This window comes from Scyliorhinus torazame, chromosome 13 (assembly GCF_047496885.1).
Source record: "Scyliorhinus torazame isolate Kashiwa2021f chromosome 13, sScyTor2.1, whole genome shotgun sequence".
In the NCBI taxonomy this organism is placed as follows: Eukaryota; Metazoa; Chordata; class Chondrichthyes; order Carcharhiniformes; family Scyliorhinidae; genus Scyliorhinus; species Scyliorhinus torazame.
The window spans coordinates 63,683,871-63,705,941 of record NC_092719.1 but is presented as its reverse complement, the minus strand read 5'-3'; the positions used below and the strand labels follow the sequence as shown (position 1 = coordinate 63,705,941).

The 22,071-nt window shown below is 42.4% G+C and overlaps 1 long non-coding RNA gene across 2 annotated transcripts; it reads left to right on the top strand.

Annotated features, from left to right (window-relative positions):
• Positions 1-4,690: 4,690 nt before the first annotated feature.
• On the top strand, positions 4,691-14,618 carry LOC140387702 (uncharacterized). 2 transcript variants are annotated; one of them, XR_011933961.1, is made up of 3 exons: positions 4,691-5,183; positions 5,390-5,561; positions 12,066-14,618. It is a non-coding gene; the product is annotated as an uncharacterized lncRNA (long non-coding RNA). The 2 variants fall into 2 exon arrangements; XR_011933962.1 differs by having other exon boundaries at positions 5,390-5,568.
• Positions 14,619-22,071: the final 7,453 nt, after the last annotated feature.

The window sequence follows — 22,071 nt, the reverse complement described above, 5'->3', positions numbered from 1 at the left end:
GAGAATACTAAGAGCCATGAAGAGAGAACATGAGAATAATTTAGCAGACAATATAAAGTTTGATAGCTTAAGCTGACAAACCAATAATGGCCTCTTGTCCCAAACCTTTCCCACCACCCCCACCCACCATAGCTCCCCCCCCGCCCCCCCCCCCCCCCCACTGATGTATTAGTCTGCAAAAAAACCCATAAAGCACAGAAAAATTTGCACAGCAGCAGATGTAGATTTCAATGTAATTGGTTAACTTGCCTGACGACTCCACAGTGCAGCAACTCATTTCAATCTATTTCTGTATAAATCACTTAAAGTTGCAACCCCATGAGGACAGCTTTGTTCTGCCAAAATATTCATACAGCTGCAAAAAGGCACTAAATGTGTATTTGAGTTGAGGATCCGATTTTATCAGTTCTTGCCTCGATGGAACTGAGTTCTTGTATCGCACGTGAAACCGAGACATTTAAATGTGTTAACTGTTTGGGGCAGGACAGTGGCGCAGTGGTTAACACTGCTGCCTCACAACATTGAGGACCTGGCTTTGATCCCAGCCCTGGGTCACTGTCAGTATGGGGTTTGCACATTCTCCCCATGTCTGCATGGGTCTCACCCCCCACAACCCAAACTTCTGCAGGGTAGGTCAATTGGCCATGCTAAATAGTCCCTTAATTGGGAAAAAGGTGTTCGCTGTTGGGAAGTAAGAGCAGGTTTTCCTGGGTTTTCGTCCAGATGCTTGGATACTTTGGATTCCTGCTTGAGCTCAGTGAATATTGATTAATCACAGGAGTCAGACACACAGCCATACAGGTAGCTACCTGTTTCCCTGCCATCACTTTAAAGGTAGGACAATCGAGCTGGTGGCTATACGAGCGTGTGCCCTGATCTGCCTGATAGCTTAGTATTTTTTTTTCAATTCTTTCGTGAGATGCGATGTCTTTCTCAGTCTTTCCAGCTCGGTTTGAGTCCTTCGGTGTCTTTGCCATTCTTTGCTGTTCAAAGGAAACGACACCACCATTTCAGATTATCCCCAGGTAGTTTTATTGGTGCATTATTCTCTCAGTCCGTGCTAGAAATGCCATATTTCAGCAGGTCGTCTTCAAGGGGTCCTTGAACATTAATCTCAGCCTACCTCACAGGCAGCATCCGCATTTAAATTTACAATACTTGACCACCCTATGGATATTCTTGTCAATAATACATTTGTGCTCTTTGAAGTATTTCAGTGTTGTTGAAGTTGTCTTCCCATTTGATGCCCATGATGTTCCATCACATGTAGAATCTGTCCAACTGCTTAATATGGCTGAAGGCAGTAGTCCATGTCTCAAACGCATATAGGAGGGTAGCTATTACCATAGCTTTGTACACAGCAAGTTTTCTGGTAAGTTTGATACCTCATTTCTTCCGCAATCTCTTGTGTAAATGGGTAAATGCTGAGTTTGTTCTGGCAATGTTGTTAGGCACCTCACAGTCAATGCAGACATTTCTGGAGATTGTGCTTCCAAAATAGGTGCAGTTATTTACAGCCTTCTGGGTTGTGTCATTGAAAGGTATAGTAGGTGGGGAATGATCGGAATTTTTTGGTGGAGTATCTCTGTCTTCCTTAAGCGGTTGGTCAGCCAAGAGTCATCAGCCACTTTTGCACTGAATATATCCCCAGAGAATCCATCTTACCTGCTAGTATTCGGAACTGAAGACTGATTGGGGAGTGAAGTACACTCAGGCGTCTCATGCATTACCTGCCAGGATCTCCTTATCTGTCTGGCAGTCACCCGTTCTTCCTTTGGCAGCACACTTTTAAACTGCAGGCATGGCTGTTTCCTAAAACTTGCCACCCATGTAGCTTTGACAAAGGATCATCTGGACTCGAAATGTTAGCTCTTTTCTCTCCCTACAGATGCGACCAGACCTGCTGAGATTTTCCAGCATTTTCTCTTTGGTTTCAGATTCCAGCATCCGCAGTCATTTGCTTTCACCCACGTAGCTCTTAGCTTCACTATTACGGTCCCAGACCAGACCCCCAAAATGGCTAGGAGACTTGATGGAAATTTTAATATTTTAGTTGATTTGAAAGACTGTGTGGAAAGAATGATTTGCTCCAGGAGTGAATACATGAAGAAATAGGACTTGGTTATTTTTTAAACAAAACTTTGTTGTAACTACAGTGTTAAACTTTTAACTTCAAACCCAAAAAGAACAGCTTACAATTTACATGCTACTTAAACACTACGACTCAATTTCCCATCACCATCATACAACAAGAAAAGGAACATACAGATCTCAATCTATCTTATTGTGGGAGAATTGTGTGCTCAGCATCAGGCAAATCAGAAGGCAACTCCTCTCTCCAAGGTTTCTCCACCAACTATCTCTCTAATGCTTTCAAAATGTCTCTCTGCCTTCCTTGGCTCCACCCAGAAATTACATCATATCCCCAAGCTGAAAAACAACTTGGCGGGATTTTCCGTCCCACCGCACCCATTTTCTGGAGCGCCGTGCTCCTGCTGGCAGTGGAATACTCCGTCCCGGCAGCTGGCCAATGGGGCTTCCCATTGTGGGAACCCTCATGCAGTCGGGAAATCCAGGGGCGCGAGTGCACTGCCAGCGTAGCAGAGGATTCCACCGATGGAGAATCCAGCCCCTTATCTCTGCAGGCCGCAAAGCATATTAACTCCCCAGGGACTTCCCTCAGTAAACCACTACGCATTAGCCCAGGCTGAAAAACACATTCCTTCATCAATTTCACCTGGTGGCTGCTAAAACCAACCAGGCCCCGCAGAACAGAATTCTTTTGAAAGAAACACGTTCTAACCCCTGGCTTTTAACCCTTAAATTGCCCACTACATTTATAATCCAATTAGCCGAATATCTTCCAATTGTCACCTCACCGGAGTGAAGCAGCTGCTGCTTAAGGTCCGAAAACTTGAGCTCAAGTCTACCCTCCTCCAGTTGACAACATTCGAATCCCGGCCCTGGGTCACTGTCTGTGTGGAGTTTGCATATTCTCTCCATGTCTGCGTGGTTTCACCCCCACAACCCAAAGATGTGCAGGGTAACTGGATTGGCCACACCAAATTTCCCCTTAATTGGAAAAAAAGAATAGGGTACTCTAAAAAAATTTTTTTTAAAATCATATCTGTAGAGTCATACTGACTCGAAATGTTAACTTTATTTTCTCTCCACAGGTGCTGCCAGACCTGCTGAGTATTTCCAACATTTTCTGTTTTGTGACAGCATTCCTATATCTGCAGTTGTCCCAGGACACAAGTATCCCGAAGTTTTCAAATGGCACCTGATGCACATTTGATGGGACTGAGGTGCCCACCGAACCTCCATTTATTAAATTGCTGTCTAGACTTTCCAGAAATAAACTTAAGACTTGTTCCTCTGTGCAAAAAGAAAGCACTCGCCAACTCCTTGCCTTATGCTGACATGACTTTAGGTGATTTTCCCTTTTCTTCCGAATGCTCGCTTATAGCTCCGACTGAGGCCCGGTCTCAGGGACCTGCTAGTTAGAACTCTCCTGCTGCTTTGCAACCGCACTCTCCCAGGTCCACATTCACTGATTGCCAGACTGTCCGAGAAGGAAAGATGCTGATTGGACTCCTGATTACTCCCCTTTAAGACCAACATATCTTTTTGATTTTAAAATTAAATACAAACCAGGCTTGCAGCACACAACAAACGGTACAGGGGCCCTTTCAACGTCCAATAAAATAATATTGTAATTTTATGTGAATCTGTGACGCATAAGTTTATTAATTTCATGCCACACCATTTGGCTTCAAGGAACTAACTTTAGAACAGTGGAATCTAACTGCCATCAAACTTAAATGCTCTCCTTTCACAGCAGAACAGGAGTGCTGAACTGACTGCAACACACACAACCTCGAGGGTTTTCCAGGAGTCAAATGTTTCCCTCTTAGTGATGCAGCCAAACTCAATAAAAACGTTCACAATCAAAATATGAACATTTCCTTTGTTAGAAAGGCCCTTACTCTCTAAATTATGTGCAATTTGTACTCTGACAAATGAACGGCAAGAAGGCCAGCTAACAGCATTGCATTGATTAACAATCTCCCTCACACCTTGGGCTCCCAATTCACAAAAAAATGTATCCTTTTTTTCACAATTACAATTTCCATTGCAGGAATGTTGGTGTATCGAATGATTCTCTGATTTGCAAACCATACACTCATCAAATCATAGAATTTACAGTGCAGAAGGAGGCCATTCAGCCCATCGAGTCTGCACCGGTCCTTGGAAAGGGGCACCCTACCTAAACCCACACCTCCATCCTTTCCCTACACATCCACCCTATCCCCATAACCCCAACTAACCTTTTTTTTTTGGATACTAATTATAATTTAGCATAGCCAATCCACCTAACCTGCACATCTTTTGGCTGTGGGAGGAAACCGGAGCATCTGGAGGAAACCCACGCAGACACGGGGAGAATGTGCAGACTCCACACAGACAGCGACCCAAGCCAGGAATCATACCTGGGATCCTGGAGCTGTGAAGTAACTGTGCCAACCACTGTGCTACCGTGCTGCCCAGAAACCAGAAAAATTTCAAAAAATAGTATAACAATGTAATGTAATAGGACACAATAAGACTTCTGGGGATCTTTAAAACTGGGTTTTCTGCAGAGAGGCCTTTCACTGCTGTTGTTTTCAATGGAGGAACCATAAGATTGGATACATTTATCAGATTCATTCTTCATGCCATCAACCACAGTTGTCAGATAGCAGGATGAGCTCTCCAGCCTATATTTCTCTCTGGTCTCCCCACCTAACTACTCAGCAAAGTGTTACGTATTTATATTGAGCTGCAGTAAGATCTGTGTATTAATATATACATGTCGTCATCGGAAGTGGCGTCACAGGTTCCTAGCCTGGGAAACTGCCAGAGTGAAGGAACAGCCTGTCATGAACATACCTTGTAAATTAACCTACGGCAGTTTTTGACCCCCTCTGCTTCCTCGCGTCAGTTCTGCACAGCACTGGAAAAAGTCAACAACATCCTCGCCAAATCAAGCTCCTTAAACGTAAAGCAAAGATGACAGCAAATAAGTACTGAGAAAATATTTTGTGTATCCCATCTGAGAATGCCGACCTGTTGCGGAGAGGAACATCTTCCCCTCGGCCAGTGCCTTGCATTAGTGAACAAGGCTTATTTCCCAGTGGATGGTAAGTCCATATTTTCTCCATCTCTGAATTAATTCTTTAAATAGGATATTTACAGATATCAGGAATGTTTTGGTGTACAATCTACTGCAGAAAGGTTTTGTGCATATCCTATTGCACTTATGCAGATTTCCATTTGATAGTACAGAACTTGAATGTTGTTGAAAAGAATAACTTGCTACCAAAGTTTTTTGTCTTGCACTCATCAGGACAATCACGAGAATGCCAAATTTCAAGAGAATGCCAAATTTCAAGTGATTGCCAAAATTTATACTACAGGATAAACGAGGTTGGATAACAAGTCATCTCTGATTGGCCAAGGCATTGCCATGGAGAAAGCAACAGGGAACTGTCACCCAAGCTATGGATAATTAAAAAAAGGTGCAAGGTTTGAACACAATTCTTTTGGTTGCAGAGAAATTATCCCTGAGTATGAATGTCTGTTGCTTCTATCAATCATGAATGAGTCACAATACCAGTCTCATATAACTTGGTTGGGCAAAACCCAATGCAAAGAATCAACTTTTAGATGTGATTTTCCGAATGGGCAGCGCCCGCTGAGCAATCCTGAGTGTACCAATAACTATCCTAGCAACCAATTTAAAATAATCAGTCATATGAACAAATAAAATATCCATTCAGCCCTTCAAGCTTGCTTTTATATTCAATAAGACCATGCCTGATATGTTTCTATTTTGAGTTTGACATTTCCTTCTATCCCTGATAACCTTTGATTCCTTTACATTACAAGAATCTATCTCCCTCTGCTTTAAAAATATTCTGTGACCCAGCTTCCACCACCACCTGATGCAAAGAGTTCCAAAGATGCAAAGCCCTCTGACAGTAAAACATCTCCGAACTGGAGGGCCTGTGAAAGTCTGCTGGAGGGTCACATTAACAAGTAAGCTTCTGAACATTTTCAGTTGAACATTAAGCTGTGCGCTCCACCTGACTGAACTACAGTACTGTTTGGTTCCCGGCTAACCACCTCCCAATCATTATCTCCCACCCACCCCAGACCAATTCCTGATTTCTGTGCACTATCCCCCCCCCCCCCCCCAACTACTAGGACTGTTATGGGCCAGGGTTTAGAAAACTCCAAATATTATCCTGGAGTTCACCTGATCCACGATTTTTAAGAGATTTTGGTTATGGGGAGAACAAAAGTCCACTCTCCAGGTGTTATGCAACAAAGACCTTCTGCATTTGTAAAATAAAATAATGTTTATTCTATGAACCTAGTCAACATTTTATAAACACACAGTAAACATCTTATCAACCACCAACATGCGTAACCCCACTGAAGGAAATCAACTATTTTCTGATAGGTAAAAGACTATTTTAATGTAAATATTAAAGCCCAGTTTTTAATACCCATTTTAAAATAAGGATTTCAGTATTCATAACCTTAGGTCATTACAAAACACATAACTTAAACAGAGGCACAAAGCCTGACACAGCCACAAATTAATTGGAGATAAAAACAACATTTTTGATGACAATAAGAGCGAACTATTATTCTAATGAACAGATTTCAAAGTTAGTTTCATATTAAGAAATGAACTGTACCAGTAATCAAGTTCAAGGTTGAAATAAGCACCATAGCAATATGAATAGCATTCAGAATATGGATAAAGTAAAGTCAGCAGAAAACCAGCAAAAACTAGTCTTTGATTACAGTACAAAATCGCATTCCATAGCATACACAAATATTCAAACATGAAACATTCAAAACTTATGTTGCACATTGAGGATTGACAGTTAACCATCGAATCAAACGTATTTGATTCTCACCCAAACCAAATTGGACGACATAGAGGTGTAGACAGATGGCTTCAGACTGATAACATTCTCCTTAAACATGAGGGTCCGCACAGCTATTTTATTCCGGGATCACTCTATACTTTGATCTAGCTACTCGCTGTCTTTATTTTCATATTTTCACTTTTCCACTCTAACTCTTGAAGTTCATGCAAGCTGTTTTGCCGCAAGCAATAAACTGTATTAGTTTGAAAGTTAAATTGTTTTATAAATTACTTCTCTTTAAGTCTTTTGCCAGCAAGACTTTATTGAGAATAGATTTAAGTTTCTCTCAATTGTAATCAAGTAGAGGCAATAAAAGATTCTTATTTGCATCCGAGACGTTTAACTCAAATTTCTACTGAGTTTTCATGTTGCGAGACTTCACTTGAACTGCATAGTAGATCTCTACACCCACAGATACAATACTCTATAGGTAACCCTTAATACCTTTCCTAGCAACATCCATCAGTTAAACCCTTTTTTTTAACAAAGACAGCGGATTTAAATTCTCTACAGAAACAGGTATTACTTTGAAATCATCAAGTGAGCTGAAGACATTCTTTAGCTTGCAGAGAGAGAGATTATTGCGCATCTGCTTGCTTTGAATACAGCTCTCCAACTCTGAAAACGAAACCATAAACAGAGCCACAAAGCAGCTTTACAGTTCAAAACAAAAGTAAAAGACAGAAAGATAGCCCAACTCCACCCACACACTGACATCACTGCAGCTATTTGATAAACACCCATTTCTTAAAGGTACATCTACCTGACAGGACCCATTTGAATCTAGCTGCCAAATCCAGTGGCAATTGACTGACTATCTTCCAGCATGCATTTGCAGATCAGCAGTTGCATTTAAAATTAGGCACGTGATGAATGTAATAAATTGATGTGTGTTATATTTTATATTCTGTTGCAGTAATGTTATGAGAATCCCTGGGTTCAAATACCTACAGGCTACGTCTACTAAAGCTGTAATTAAAGAGTTGTGAAGGATGATGTAATCATTAATTTCAACCACTTACTTGGTTGCCGATAAAGGGCTAATGGAATCATATTTTGATTGCTGGAGATTCCCTGGAGAGTCGATAATTTTTGAAGTATTGGAATTAGTCCTAGCTAAACAGGTCATGGAACCTAGTGGGATACAGATGATGTATTTAATGGGAGGAGCCAGGTCTGTCTGATGTTTTGCAGGCTGTTGTAAGATTTGAAGTTGAACAGCAGTTTGCCAAAGGATTAGAGTCTGACAACACAAGTGCCCTGGATATGCTCTTGAAAGGAGATCTCTCCAAAGGTGTCCACACAACTTAGCAAGTAACCTGTTTTGCTAACTTTATGTATAGTGTTGCTATCTTTACTTGCTATAAATATGGCACTCAATGAGGTTGCCGCCTTTTATCTAGATATTGATATGATATGCTTTCAGAGTCACCAGGTATCAAATGATACCGCCACAAGGTTCAAACGGGTATCGATCAAAGAGCCAAACAACCAGTTAGTTTGTTCAAGATCAATGATACTTTATTTATTTACAAGATTCACTTACACACGCAACATAAACACTACGAGCTAAACTACACCTAACAACTATGACAACTTGTACATAACTTCAGACACCCGGCTTAGGTCAGAGGAACAGTGGCCTTTGTTCGAATCTGGATCTACTGGGTCTGGAGAAGTAACTGCGGTTCAGCTAGGATCATCCGTCTGGTAGCGAGCGTTGAACTTGGACTTGCTTCTGGTCGTGGTGCTGCAGTTGGAGATGGATGTTGCCAGAGTGCCAGGTCCAAAAGAGATCGAACACATGGCAGTGTCTCTCTTTATCATTGGGGGTTTCGCACTCTTTTGGGCGGTCCTTAGGGTTGGACCCAATTAATTGGGCAGTTCTCGATCACTGCTTTCGATCTGAGCCAATAAAGGGGCCGGTGCCTTGATGGTTGGGCGTGTCCGAAGAGGTCATTGACCTTGCTGTTTATGCTTCCTGAGTAAAGGGAGTGGCGCCGATGTGTCTGGGATTATGCCGGTTACCTGAGTATCAGTCCTTTGTCTTACAGAGATGGGCCATTAAAATGCTAAACGGTTGGTGGGGGGGGGGGGGGGGGGGGGGGGTTGATGCTGTCTGGATTCTCTGCTCACGAATATACATGCAGGCTCTGTATATATATTCATATTTCCCTTTAAGCTTTGCGAACGTCCATGTTTCTTGTTGTAAGTGGCCATCCACATGGCTACAATAGGTGTCATTTGAACTGTATTGGGTTGCTTTACTGGAATTTGTAGCAGGTGTAGATAGTAAGTTCAATTTTCCCTTTTATGTAAGAATTGCTTAACTGTAAATGTGGTGAACTCTGTGTTTAAAGTATAGCTTGCTTTAACATTAAAAAAAAACTGTTGTTCAGAATCATCATTCCTGGGGTGAATAATCCTTTCCTTACAGTTTTACAAAAGAAACATTGTTTGGGGTTCTGGTCTTGTATCCAAACAAAGATTGAGATCTGATCTGGTATTCTAACAGGCTTGAGGTCCAATATCAGGTGTGCCTCAGGCTGATTGGTTGGGGCCCATGGATCACCCTTTCAGGGACCAATTTCTAGGTCAAGATAAACTCCCCCTTGTAGAATTACAGCGAAGTACTCATTACTGAACATATTTTTCTTTAATAAATATTTTATTGAAAATTTTTGGTCAACCAACACAGTACATTGTGCATCCTTTACACAATATTATAACAACACAAATAACAATGACCTATTTTATAAACAAAAATGAATAAATAATAAATAACAAAAATGAAAACTAACCCTAATTGGCAACTGCCTTATCACAAGTAACACTCTCCAAAAATATAATTTAACAGTCCAATATATAATTATCTGTCGCAACGACCTATACATATTATACAGTATATATTAACAACCCTGAGAGTCCTCCTGGTTCCTCCTCCCCCCCCTCCCCCCCCCCCCTCCCCCCCGATCCTGGGCTGCTGCTGCTGCCTTCTTTTTTCCATTCCATCTATCTTTCTGCGAGGTATTCGACGAACGGTTGCCACCGCCTGGTGAACCCTTGAGCCGACCCCCTTAGAACGAACTTAATCCGCTCTAGCTTTATAAACCCTGCCATGTCATTTATCCAGGTCTCCACCCCCGGGGGCTTGGCTTCTTTCCACATTAACAATATCCTGCGCCGGGCTACTAGGGACGCAAAGGCCAAAACATCGGCCTCTCTCGCCTCCTGCACTCCCGGCTCTTGTGCAACCCCAAATATAGCCAACCCCCAGCTTGGTTCGACCCGGACCCCCACTACTTTTGAAAGCACCTTTGTCACCCCCATCCAAAACCCCTGTAGTGCCGGGCATGACCAAAACATATGGGTATGATTCGCTGGGCTTCTCGAGCACCTCGCACACCTATCCTCCACCCCAAAAAATTTACTGAGCCGTGCTCCAGTCATATGCGCCCTGTGTAATACCTTAAACTGAATCAGGCTTAGCCTGGCACACGAGGACGACGAGTTTACCCTGCTTAGGGCATCTGCCCACAGCCCCTCCTCGATCTCCTCCCCCAGCTCTTCTTCCCATTTCCCTTTTAGTTCATCTACCATAGTCTCCCCTTCGTCCCTCATTTCCCTATATATATCTGACACCTTACCATCCCCCACCCATGTCTTTGAGATCACTCTGTCCTGCACCTCTTGTGTCGGGAGCTGCGGGAATTCCCTCACCTGTTGCCTCGCAAAAGCCCCCATTTGCATATACCTGAATGCATTCCCTTGGGGCAACCCATATTTCTCAGTCAGCGCTCCCAGACTCGCGAACTTCCCATCCACAAACAGATCTTTCAGTTGCGTTATTCCTGCTCTTTGCCACATTCCATATCCCCCATCCATTCCCCCCGGGGCAAACCTATGGTTGTTTCTTATCGGGGACCCCTCATTACTGAACTTATGACAGCCTCTCAGTGCTATTGAGTAAATATTGCACCAGAATGTATTGTAATCCTGTAGAGATATCATGGACATAAGTTACAAGAGGTAAGCCCATGTAACTTGATGGAGCATGCATTACTGGTGAGAAGTCACTGTTAGTACTTACAATTGTGATTGTTCATGAAATCAAAAAGAAATGTATATGGGTTGCTCGTGCTATGGAGACCGCAGATTGCCTTGTTAGAAAATAGTTTTTTACTTTTTACAATAGTTTTTCCATAATATAATATGAAAGAGGACATTAAGAAACGTAATGGTAATCGACCCAAACTATTCCATACCATATGTAAAATTGCCATGTTGTATTGCTTGAAAACATTTATAAAATTTTGCAGTTGTAACATTAATAATGTAGATGCATGTAATTAGCTATTATGGTGAAAACATTTGCTCAGTAGTAAGGTCCATCCTTTGCTATTGCTCCTGATGGTAAATATTCCTAAATAAGTAGATTACTGAGTGATTGATTTCCGATTGCCAGCTCAGACTCAGGAATTCAAATGATTATTAATAGTTTGCAAAATCCCAGAAAACTCTATAGTCTGATCAGTAATATAAACTCTGTACCAAATAGCTATTATAGTCAGCCTTACTACAAAACTGGCATGGGCAGCTTGGTAGCATAATGGTTAGCACAGTTGTTTCACAGCTCCAGGCTCCCAGGTTCGATTCCCGGCTTGGGATGTGGAGTCTGCAAGTTCTCCCCTTGTGTGCGTGGGTTTCCTCCGAGTGCTCCGGTTTCCTCCCACAGTCCAAAGATGTGCAGGTTAGGTGGATTGACCATTCTAAATTGTCCTTAGTGTCCAAAAAGGTTAGGTGGGGTTACTGGGTTACGGGGATAAAGGGGATAGGGTGGAAGAATGGGGCTTAAGTAGGGTGCTCTTTCCAAGGGCCGGTGCAGAGTTGATGGGCTGAATGACCTCCTTCTGCACTGTAAATCTATGATTCTATGATTTTAATTGCATTTTCAAGGTTGCATTAAAACTTGCAGTTAAGTAAAAAGCATAAGCTTATTGAACACTGATCCTGTTTTTGAGGGTCCTTCCGGTTTGTTCCCTGTTTATTCCCTTACTTTTTCCTTCTTTTATTTTACAGTTACATTTTTGATCCATTGATGATTCATGGACCGCTGACTTTAAGGCAAAGCAGCTTGTAAGTGGCCTGCACCTTTAAATTAAAGCAGAGGATTGCAGCAGCAAGAGAGATCAGGGATTAAAACAGGCAAACATTTCTAATAATACAGTCCATTTTAGTTCTTTGTCTTCCACCATCGAACCTGCTTCTTATCATCACATTCGTGACAAAGCATCGGCTATCACACTTTCTCATCCTGCCACATGTGTGTTTTAAATGAAATGGCTGTAATAATAAATTCCATCGAAACTGCCTGGCATTTTTATTCTTCAATTTCTCCAAAAACATCATTGGATTATGATCAGTAAATATAATTGTTTCAGACGAATTGCTGGTAACATGAATGTTAAAATGTTGCAAAGCCAGCACCAAGCTCAAAGTCTCCTTTTCAATTGTTGAATACTTCCTCTGGTGATCGTTTAATTTTTTTGAAAAATACCCAATAGACCGTTCTGCTCCTTTGTCATCTTTTTGCAAGAGCAAAGTGCCAACGCCCACATCACTCGTATCGACAGCCACCTTGAATGGTTTTGTGTAATTTGGGGTGGCCAACACAGAGCATTGGTTAACACAGCCTTCAGGCCAACAAATGCCAGTTGACACTCTCCCGTTCCACTGAAATTAACTACACGTCTTCCGCAAGTCAGTCAGTCGAGCAACCACACTGCTAAAATTCGGCACAAATTTACGGTAAAAATCACTCATGCCAAGAAACCTCATTATTTCCCTTCATGTTGAAGGTATTGGAAATTTCCCAATAACTTTTGTTTTCACATCCCGTGGGACCATTTGACCCTGTCCAATTGTATGGCCAAGGAAAGTGACTTGGGCTTTTCCAAATTCACTTTTGGCTAGGTTTACCACCAAACCCGCCTCTTGAAGTCGATTGAATAACTCCATCAGATGCTTCAAATGTTCTTTCCATGTCTGACTAAAAATCACCAGATCGCCTATGTACACCGCACAATCGGGTAATCCTGAAATGACTTTGTTCATTAACTATTGAAATGTGGCTGGGGCATTTTTCATGCCAAATGGCATAACTTTGAATTGGTATATATACCATCTGGAGTCACAAAAGCTGAAATCTCCTTCGCCCTTTCGGATAAACGTACCTGCCAGTAACCTTTAAGTAAATCCAGTTTGGAGATAAAAGTTGATTGTCTCACCTTCTCAATGCAGTCTTCCAACTGTGGGATAGAATAAGAGTCTGTTCTTGTAACTGCATTAACCTTTCTATAGTCCACACACAATCAATGGGTACTGTCCGGTTTTGGTACCATCATTATGGGTGAGTTCCATTGGCTGCAACCCAATTGAATTACGCTACTTTTAAGCATACTTTCAATTTCTTATTGAACCTGTGCCAATTTTACCTTTACCATGTGATAAGACAAAACCTTTCTTAAAGGTACACTCTCATGATAATCATCATAATGTTGTTTTACTGGTTTTTAGTGTGAATCATCATTATTTTGTCTCATTATCCCTAAGTGTGAATCATCATAATGTTTTCTCATTGTCCTTGTTATGAATCATAATATTATCGTCCATTGCCTCAGCGTGAATCATAAGAATGTTGTGTCATTGTCCCTCAGTGTGAATCATAATGTTGTCCCATCGTCCCTAATGTGTGACTCATCATGTTGTCTCATTGTCCCTCAGTGTGAATCATAATAATGTTGTCCCAATATCCCTGTGTGAATCATAATAATATTGTCTCATTGTTCCTCAGTGTGGATCATAATAATGTTATCTCATTGTCCTTCAGTGTGAATCATAACAATGCTGTTTCATTGCCTCACAGTGTGGGTCACAAAAAAGATGTCCCACTGCCTCAGTGTGAATCCTAATAATGTTGCTTCATTGTCCCTCAGTGTGAATCATAATGTTGTCCCTTTGCCCCAATTGTGTGACTCATCATAATGTTGCCTCATTGCCTCTCGGTGTGAATCATAATAATGTTGTCTCATTGCCTCAATGCAAATCATAAGACCATATGACATAGGAGTGGAATTAGGCCACTCGGCCCATCGGGTGAATCATAATGTTGGCCCATTGCCTCTAATTGAGTGACTCATCTCAATGTTGTCTCATTGTTCCTCAGTGTGAATCATTGTAATGATGTCCCATTGCCTCTCAGTGTGAATCATTGTAATGATGTCCCATTGCTTCTCAGTGTGAATCATTGTAATGGTGTCCCATTGCCTCTCAGTGTGAATCATTGTAATGGTGTCCCATTGCCTCTCGGTGTGAATCATTGTAATGCTGTCCCATTGCCTTTCAGTGTGAATCATGGTAATGGTGTCCCATTGCCTTTCAGTGTGAATCATTGTAATGCTATCCCATTGCCTCTCAGTGTGAATCGTTGTAATGGTGTCCCATTGCCTCTCAGTGTGAATCATTGTAATGGTGTCCCATTGCCTCTCAGTGTGAATCATTGTAATGCTATCCCATTGCCTCTCAGTGTGAATCATTGTAATGGTGTGCCATGCCTCAGTATGAATTACAATAAATATGTCCCAATGCTCGTCAGTGTCAATCACAATAATGTCATTGCATTACCCTTCAGTGTGCATCATAGTAATGGTGTACCATTGCCCTCATTGTGAATCATATTCAAGTTGCCTCATTGTCCCTCAGTCTGAATCATCAAAATATTGACTCATTGTCCCTCAGTGTGAATCATAATAATGTCTCATTACCCCTCAATGTGAATCATAATATTGTGGTCCCTTTGTCCCTCAGTGAGAATCCTAATAATGTCTCTCATTGCCCCTCAGTGTGAATCATAATAATGTCTCTCATTGCCCCTCAGTGTGAATCATAATAATGTCTCTCATTGCCCCTCAGTGTGAATCATAATAATGTCTCTCATTGCCCCTCAGTGTGAATCATAATAATGTCTCTCATTGCCCCTCAGTGTGAATCATAATAATGTCTCTTATTGTCCCTTAGTGTGAATCATAATAATGTCTCATTGTCCCTTAGTGCGAATCATAATATTGTGGTCCCATTGACCCTCGGTGAGAATCAAAATAATGTTGTCTCATTGGCCCTCAATGTGAATCATAATAATTTTGTCACATTTTACCACATTGAATCATAACATTGTTGTCCCATTACCCCTCAGTGTGAATCAAATAATGTTGTCTCATTACCCCTGTGTGAGTCATTGTAATGTTGTCCCACTGCCTCAGTATGAATAATAATAATGTTGTCCCGTTGCCCCAATTGTATGACTCATCATAATATTGTCTCATTGTTCCATGCTGTCTATCGCAAATTAGTCCAGTTGTTTCCAAATGGGTAGAAATCTTGTCCCTGAGAATTCTCTCCAAACTTACCTGCTACCGACGTGAGACTCGCTGGCCTATAGTTTCCTGAATTATCCCGGCTACCTTTCTTAAACAGCGGTACCACATTCGCTATTCTCCAGTCCTCTGGGATCTCCCGAGAGCCAATACAAAGGATACAAAGATGTCAGTCAAGGCCCCAGCAATTTCCTCCCTTGCTTCCTTCAGTATTCTGGAGGAAATCCCATCCGGCCCAGGAGACCTATCTACTTTAATGTCTTTTAGAATACCCAATACCTCCTCCTTTTTGATGTCAACATGTTCCAGACTATCCACACACCGTACCCAAGAATCATCTTCTGCAAAGTCCTTTACTTTGGTGAACGCTGATGCAAAATACTCATTTAGTAGCTCGCCCATTTCTCTGGCTCAACATATAGATTCTCCCCACTGTCCTTACGTGATCCAATCCTTTCCCTGACCACCCTCTTGCTTTTTACATATGAATAAAAAGCTTTGGGATTCACCTTAATCCTACTTGCCAACGACTTTTCATGACCCCTCCTAGCCCTCTTAATTTCCCGCTTAAGTACCTTCCGACTTTCTTCATACTCCTCAAGGGTTTTGACTGTCCCCACCTTTCTAGACCGTACAATAGCCTCCTTTTTCTTTTTGACGGTTCACAATATCCTCATTATCCAAGGCTTCCTAAACTTCCCATACTTATCCTTCATTTCCTCAGGAACGTGACTTTCCTAAATCCTAATCAACTGTCACTTGAAAGACTCCCACATGTCTGATGTTGATTTACCCACCAACAGCCGCACCAAATCCAAATTCTTCATTTCCTGTCTAATTTATCGTAATTCGCCTTTTCCCAGTTTGGCACCTGAACGCGAGGGTTACCCTCATCCCTATCCAAAAGGACCCTAAAGCTTATGGAATTGTGGTCACTACTCCTAAAATGTTCCCTTAGTGAAACCTCAACCACCTATCCAGGTTAATTCCCCAGCACCAAGTCCACTACTGCACCTTCCTAGTTGGACTATCTACATATTGCATCAAGACGCCTTCCTGGATACACCTTATAAACTCTGCCCTATCCAAGCCCCTAGCACTAAGTCAATCTCAGTCAATATAGGGGAAGTTATACACCCCTACCACAACAACCCTGTTATTTTTGCATCTATCCAAAATCTCTCTTACCTATCTGCTCCTCTATCTCTCGCTGGAGCTGGGAGGCTTGTAATAAACCCCCAACATTGTGATTGCACCCTTCCTGTTCCTGAGCTCTCCCCAGATTGCCTCTCAATTTTAGAGACCTCCGAGGTGCCCTTCCGCAGTGCAGCTATAATATTTTCCTTAACCAGTAATGCTACTCCCCCACCCCTTTTATCACTCCCTCCATCTCTCCTGAAGCATTTATATCCAACGTCAGCTGCCAATCCTGCCCTTCCTTTAACCACGTTTCTGTGATAGCCACAATATCATAGTTCCAAGTACTAATAGTGCTCTAAGTTCATCTGCCTTATCTACTATACTTCTGGCGTTGAAACAAATACACTTTAGACCACTGCATTTGAGCAGACAAGGTGTTGTTGGTGTTCTCTTACTTTTGTTGTCTATTTCCCCTTCAGTTATTATGCCTCATAAGCTAACGCTCTGGTTCCCACCCCCCTGCCATAAATCCTCCTGAGTGACACTAGCAAACATCCCAGCCAGGATATTGGTGCCCCTCCAGTTTAGATGCAACCCGTCCTTGTACAGGTCCCTCTTGCCCCGGAAGAGGTCCCAATGGTCCAGAAATCTGAAACCCTTCCTCTTGCACCACCAGTTTAGCCACATATTTAGCTGCACTATTCTCCAATTTCTAGCCTCACTGGCACGTGGCACAGGGAGATTACAACCCTAGATGTCCTGCTTTTTAGCTTACTGCCTAACTCCCACAACTCCTTCTGCAGGACCTCATCACTCTTCCTGTCTATGTCATTAGTGCCTATGTGTACTACGACCTCTGGCTGTTCCCTCCCCCCTTCCGGATGTCCTGTATCGTTCAGAGACATCATTGACCCTGACAACAGGGAGCCATCATGCCATTGTGTAGTCTCTTTCACGTCCAGAGAAGTGCCTACCTGGGTCCCTTACTATGGAGTCCCCTGTAACTATTGCTATCCTGCACATTGCCCCCCTCTGCTGAGCAGCAGAGCCAGTTCTGGTGCCACTGTTCTGGCTGCTGTTATTAAAGGGCTTGTCCAGGACTTGAACCCAGGAGCTCTCGCAAATTTCGAAACCACAACACCCAAAGAGAGAATCATACCCCTAATATGAATCATTGCCCCTCAGTGTGAATCATAATAATGTTTTCCCATTGTCCTCCTTCTGAATCATAATAATGTTGTCCATTGCCCCACAGTGTGAATCATAATAATGTCTCATTGTCCCTCAATGTGATTCATCAGAATGTCGTCTGATTTCCCTCAGTGTGAATCATAATATTGTTGCCTCATTGTCACTCAGCATGAATCATAATAATGCTGTGTCATTGCCCCTCATTGTGAATCATAATTGTTTTTTCCTCATTGTCCCTCAGTATGAATTTTAGATTTCATAGAATTTACAGTGCAAAAGGAAGCCATTCGGCCAATCGAGTCTGCACCGGATCTTGGAAAGAGCAACCTACCCAAAGTCCACACCTCCACCCTATCCCCATAACCCAGCAACCCCACCCAACACTATGGGCAATTTTGGACACTAAGGGCAATTTAGCATGGCCAATCCACCTAACCTGCACATCTTTGGACTGTGGGAGGAAACCGGAGCACCCGGAGGAAACCCACGCACACATGGGGAGGATGTGCAGTCTCCGCACAGACAGTGACCCAAGCCGGAATCGAACCTGGGACCCTGGAGCTGTGAAGCAATTGTGCTATCCACAATGCTACCGTGCTGAATCAGCTTCATGTTGCCTCATTACCCCAAATGTTAATCATAATAATTTTGTCACATTGCCCCGTAGTGTGAATCATAATAATGTTGTCTCGTTTTCCCTCAGTGTGAATCATAATAATGTTGTCACATTGCCCCGCAGTGTGAATCATAATAATGTTGTCTTGTTTTCCCTCTGTGGTAATCATTATAATGTTGTTTCATTGGCCCTCAGTGTGAAAAATAATAATGTCTCATTGCCCTCATTCTGAATCATAATGTCTCATTGCCTCTCAGTGTGAATCATAATTAATGTTGTCTCATTTCCCCTCAATGTTATTCATTATAATGTTGTCCCATTGTCCCTCAGTGTGAATCACAATAATGTTGTCTCATTGTCCTCAGTGTGAATCATAACAATGTTTTCTCAATGCCCCTCAATGTGAATCATCACAATGTTGTGCCATTGTCCCTCATTGTGAATCATAATAATGTTGTCTCATGGTCCCTCACTGTGACTCATAAGAATGTTGTCTCATTGCCCCTCAGTGTGAAAAATAATGTTGTCTCATTGTCCCTCAGTGTGAATCATCACAATGTTGTGCCATTGCCCCTCATTGTGAATCATGATAATGTTGTCTCATTGTCCCTCAGTGTAAATCATCACAATGTTGTGCCATTGCCCCTCATTGTGAATCATGATAATGTTGTCTCATTGTCCCTCAGTGTGAATCATCACAATGTTGTGCCATTCCCCCTCATTGTGAATCATAATAATGTTGTCTCATTGCCCCTCAGTGTGAAAAATAATAATGTTGTCTCATGGTCCCTCAGTGTGACTCATAATAATGTTGTCTCATTGCCCCTCAGTGTGAAAAATAATAATGTCTCATTATCCTAATTCTGAATCATAATAATATCTCATTGCCTCACAGTGTGAATCATAATAATATTGTCTTATTGCCCCTCAGTGTGAATCATGATAATGTTGTCTCATTGCCCTTCAATGTCAATCATCATAATGTCCCATTGTCCCTCAGTGTAAATCTTTATAATGTTGTCTCATTGTCCTTCGTGTGAATCATAATAATGTTGTCTCATGGTTGATGCTGGAATCTGAAACCAAAGAGAAAATGCTGGAAAATCTCAGCAGGTCTGGCAGCATCTGTAGGAAGCCAAAAGAGCGAACATTTCAAGTCCAGATGACCCTATGTCAAAGCGCATGATGTTGTCTCATTGCCCCTCAGTGTGAATCATAATGATGTTGTCTCATTGCCCCTCAGTGTGACTCATAATCATGTTGTGTCATTGCCCCTCAGTGTGAATCATTAACATGTCATGGTGTCTTATCACCCCGCTGTGTGAATCTTAATAATGTTGTCTCTTTGCCTCTCAGTGTGAATCATGATAATGTCTCATTGTCCTCAGTGTGAATCTTAATAATGTTGTCTCATTGCCCCTCAATGTGAATCATGATGATGTTGTCTCATTGTCACGCAGTGTGAATCATAATAATGTTGTCTCATTGCCCCTCAGTGTTGCTAACTTTGGTTGGCTCTTAATTTGTTGCCCGTTGTGTCTTTACTTAATTTGCTCTGTTTCTATAATCTTTGCTCTAGAGTCGCCAGGTATCTTTATGATACCGCCACGAGGTTCAAGTTCAAGTGCTGATCAATAACTCAATACACCAATTAGTAAGATTCAAATCAAAACACATTTATTATACACAGTCAATCACTACTCATGCATAAAACTCTACTTACTAGACTATCTCTAACACTAAAAGGCCTATACTTAGCTTCGGAACTGGCCCACCTGGTCAGGGGAACAAATGGCCTTTTGTTCGATTCTGAGTCTGCAGGATTCAAAAGCTGGTATGGACTGGTAGCTAGGAGCGCCTATCTCGTAGCGTGCGTTGACTGGAGACTTACTTGGTTGATGCGGCAGCTAGGCAGGTCACTGTCAAAGGTTGTTTCGAGCTGCTGAGTGACCCTGCCAAGAAGGACGAATTGAACTTGGGGACTCTATAGTCCCCAGGGGCTTCCCGCCGTTCGGGGCGGACCCCATATCTGGTTCCAAGTGATTGGACTAGGTTCCGATCACTTGGATCGATTTCTCCAATTCTGGAGCTGTTCCCTGATCGCTGGGCAGTCCCTAAGTGTCCGTTGGCCTTCCTTTGTCTTGGCTCCTGCTGGCACCGAGGAGCCTGGCTTGGCCTTATTCACCTTAAATGTTTCAATTGTTCCTGGGGATCACTCATTAATATGGAGATGGCTGTTGGTTTCAGTGCTGTCTGGGTTTCTGCAAGTTCTAATACACAGGAATCTTTGCACCTGCTAGTTTTTCCTGGCTTGACTGAATTTCCCTGCATTCTTTGCGGATCTCCATTTTAAGTCAGGAAGTGACCAACCCAGGTGACTACACACCCTCCTTGTGATCCCTAATGCAAAGCGTGAAGGATCACATAACTGCGTCGTCTTCACTTACTGACCCAGCGAGCACTCTTCCATGGCCTCTACACTAACCATAGCTATGCAAGAAATTTTTAACTGACAGTTCTACGTGGCGCTATGTCACAACAGGGACATGCATTACAACATATATAAAAACGGTACCTCTAACTATCTTCGATAAACTACACTCACTTAAACATCCAATCATACTAACTTCCTAACAATACAAAAATAATAGCAGCATTCACATTTTCCTCTGGCTTGGCGGTCAAGCTCAGAGTTGTACAATCTTTCAGTTGTCTTTATTCACAAAATGACGCCAAACGAATGACCTTTATTGTAGATCAAGGGGTTCGGGGGCCTGGTGAAAACTGAAAATAGGGGATCTCATCCTGTATACCAGGTGCGAGAGTGGTAGGCTCTCCTTTGCCATTTTCTCATGCGGATAGTCTGCACGATGCTGCAGAATATCGCCAATACTAAAAGGGATTCAATTACGTATGAAAGGGAGTACCATGTTATAAACCTATCACACCATGATGGTGCGTTGTTACTTGTCACTGGGCTCTGGGTGCTATGGGGAAGTGAATCATTGACGGCCGGGGGGGGGGGGTTTGGGGTCAGGGGGTTCGCGTCTGCGCGTAACCGAATACAAATTACAATAACGAAAAACACGTATGACGTTTTCATTGTTCTCTTCGTTTTTCTTCCTTTTCATCTCTTCGCTCTTCCTGGAGTTTCTGGAATTCTGTAAATCAAGCATAGTTTCTGTTACTATCTTGTTTAATATCTTGAACGTTAGCATGTTTGTCTTTTAGTGCCAATTTCCCTTTATAATTGGTCACCATGTGTGACTCCCTCATTTTAAAAAAAAAACGAATATTCGTTGAATAAAGACATCTAAGAAAATACTGCCATACTGCGAGCCGTCGCGCAGCCTGTGTGATTTACCATCCCAGTGTTTGAGGATGTAAATAGCATAGGGAAGCAATCCTAAGGGTTGCTAAACCAAACAAAAGAATTTTGAATGTAATCAAGTAAAATGGGGTGTGTATGGGCTGCGGCGGGTAAGATTTGGATGGAATCCCCGGGTAGGACGGTGATCAATGCCGTATGTGCTCTACCCGAGCGTAGTTGACCAGAGGGGGGTCCTCAGGCAGGGCGGAGACCAATGCCGTTTCTCCACTGCCTGAGCAACCGGCAAGAACGGGTAAGAATGTGGTCGTCATGGGGGGCTGCCTCTCGTGATTACATTCAAATCAGGAGAGTAGTTATGATTGTTGTCTGCCGACA